Raw genomic sequence first — 3,326 nt, 5'->3', positions numbered from 1 at the left:
AGGGGCGCCTGGGTGGCTTAGTCGGTTAAGCGTCCGACTTTCGCTTAGATCATGATCTCGCGGTTCGTGGGTTCGAGCCCCGCGTCGGGCTCTGTGCTGACTGCCAGCTCGGAGCCTGGAGCCTGTTTCAGAGTCTGTATATCCCTCTCTCTCTGACCCTCCCGTGCTCACGCTGTCTCTCTCTCTCTCTCTCTCCTAGAAATAAATAAATAAAAATTAAAAAAAATAAAATTGCACCAAAACAATACATTATTTAGGAATAAACCTAACTAAGGAGTTCAAATATCTATACTCTGAAAATTATAAAAAGGTTATGAAAGAAATTGAAGAGGACACAAAGAAATGGAAAAAATTCCATGCTCATGGATTGGAAGAACAGCATTGCTAAAATGTCTATAGTATGAAAACCAGTGTACACAGTCAGTGCAAGCCCTATCAAAATACCATCAGCATTCTTTGTAGAGCAAGAACAAAAAAATTCTAAAATTTCTATAGAACCACAAAAGACCCTGAATGGCCAAAGCAATCCTGAAAAAGAAAAAAACTGCAGGTGTTACAATTCCAGATTTTAGGCTATACTACAAAGCTGTAGCCATTAGGACAGTATGGAACTGTCACCAAAAAAGACACATAGATCAATGGAGTAAAATAGAAAACCCAGAAATGGACCCACAACTATATGGTCAAGTCATCTTCAACAAAGCAAGAAAGAATATCTAATGGAAAAAAGTCTCTTCAACAAATGTCATTGGGAAAACTGGATGACAACATGTGCAGATATGAAACTGGACCACGTTCTTACACCCTACTCAAAAATAAATTCACAATGGATGAAAAGCCTAAATGTGACACAGGAAACCATCAAAATCCTAGAGGAGCACACAGGTAGCAGCCTGTTTGACCTCAGCCAGAGTAACTTCCTACTTGATCTCTCTCCAGAGGCAAGAGAAGCAAACATGAACTACTGGCATTTCATCAAGATAAAAAGCTTCTGCAGAGTGAAGGCAATAATAAAACCAAAGCCTGTGGAATGGGAGAAGATATTTGCAAATGACATCTCTGATAAGGCTTAGTATCCAAAAATCTATAAAAAACTTCTCAAATTCAACACCCAGAAAACAAATAACCCAGTTAATAAATGGGCTAGAAGACATGAATAAACACTTTTCCAAGGAAGGCATTCGGGTGGCAAACAGACACATGAAAAGACGCTCCACATCACTCATCATCAGGAAAATACAAATCAAACCACGAAAACCCACCTAACACAAGTTGGACCTAACACCATATATATATATATATATAGTGGAATATAACTGAGCCATCAAAAGGAAAGAAATCTTGCTATTTCCAATGATATAGATGGAACTAGAATGTATTATGCTAAGCAAAATAAGTCAATCAGAGAAAGCCAAATACCATATGATTTCTCTCATATGTGGAATTTAAGAAACACAACAGATGAACATATGGGAAGGGATGGGGAAAAGAGAGGACCGGGAAACAAACCATAGTAGACTCTCTTTTTTTTTTTTAAGTTTTATTTATTTCTGAGAGAGAATGAGAGTGTGAGCAGGAGAGGGTCAGAGAGAGAGGGAGACACAGAATCTGAAACAGGCTCCAGGCTCTGAGCTGCCTGTCAGCACAGAGCCCAACGCGGGGCTTGACCCCACAAACCGTGAGATCACGACCTGAGCTGAAGTCGGACGCTTAGCCGACTGAGCCCCCCAGGCGCCCCCCGTAGTAGACTCTTGATGATAGAGAACAGACTGAAGGTTGATTGTGGGAGCTGGGTGGGGGATGGGTGAGATAGGTGCTGAGTATCAGGAGGGCACTTGTTGGGATTCGCCCTGGGTTAGATGTAAGTGTTGAATTATTGAATCTACTCCTGAAACCAATATTTCACTGTATGTTAACTAAAATTTAAGTTAAAAAAGACAAACTTTTGAAAATGCAAANCCTCACCTGACCCTCAGCAATCCCAGTGGGTGACTCCGTGCTCCTTTCCCGCACCTTTAGAATCAGAAAGCCCTTGGGTGAATAAGCCAATTTTTCCATGAAATAAAGGTCAAATTGTGTCCTTTTTCTTACTTATAAATGGAAGGAAAATATAGTCAAAATACAAGGGACCAAAACCCATGAGTGCTTTTGTAAGTGATTTATAGTCAATAATTTTATTCTTTCAGTAAAAATTACCACACATTTGAGAAAAGAAATTTTTTAAGTGTTTATTTATTTATTTTGAGAGAGAGAAAGACTGCACAAGTGAGCTATGGGAGGACACAAAGTGAGAGAGTCACAAGCAGGCTCCATGCTGTTAGGGCAGAGCCTGATGCGGGTCTCAATCACACGAACTGTGAGATCATGACCTGAGACAAAATCAAGAGTTGGACACTTCACTGACTCTTCACAGAAATTGATCACTGACTGATATACCCAGGCACCCTGAGAAAAGAAATCTTCTAATTTTTTTCTCTGAACTAAACTATTTTGTAAGAAGAAAAAATAATTTATGTACAGACCATTAGTGAGAAAATGAGCTTGGTAGTAACTCAGTTTTTGGCCAGTAGTAAACTCTACACAATCTGAAATTTAAATGACAAAGAATATGAATTAATCTAGCAGGGAATTCTAGTAGGTTGTTTGCTTTGTTTTGACTAAGAGACGATTCTGAAGGCAAAACGCGTATTTTCAAGAATCATTTTAACTATTCAATCTGTTTTTAGCACATCTGCTTTAAGCACATCTATGTTTTTAAGTTTCTTTCCTTTTTTTGAATTTAAATGCAAGTTAGTTGACATACAGTGTAGTGTTGGTTCCCGAGATAGAACCCAGTGAGTCATCACTTACATATAACACCCAATGCTCATTCCAACAGATGCCCTCCTTAGTAACCATCACCCTTTTATCCCATCCCCCCACCCAACACCCCACCAGTAACCTTCAGATTGTTCTCTGTATTTAAGAGTTTCTTGGGGCGCCTGGGTGGCTTAGTTGGTTAAGCGTCCGACTTTCGCTTAGGTCATGATCTCGCGGTTCGTGGGTTCGAGCCCCGCGTCGGGCTCTGTGCTGACTGCCAGCTCGGAGCCTGGAGCCTGTTTCGGATTCTGTGTCTCCCTCTCTCTCTGACCCTCCCCTGCTCACGCTGTCTCTCTCTCCTAGAAATAAATTAAAAAAAAAAAAACACAACAACATTGAAAAAAAAGAGTTTCTTATGGTTTGCCTCCCTTTCTGATTTAATTATTTTTCCTTTCCTTCCCCCATGTTCATCTGTTTTGTTTCTTAAATTCCACGTATGACTGAAGTCATATGATTTTTTTTTCTCT

Source organism: Crocuta crocuta, unplaced genomic scaffold (assembly GCF_008692635.1).
Source record: "Crocuta crocuta isolate KB4526 unplaced genomic scaffold, BGI_CrCroc_1.0 scaffold3442, whole genome shotgun sequence".
Taxonomy (NCBI): Eukaryota; Metazoa; Chordata; class Mammalia; order Carnivora; family Hyaenidae; genus Crocuta; species Crocuta crocuta.
The sequence above is the reverse complement of the archived record's forward strand: the minus strand, read 5'-3'. Positions refer to the sequence as shown.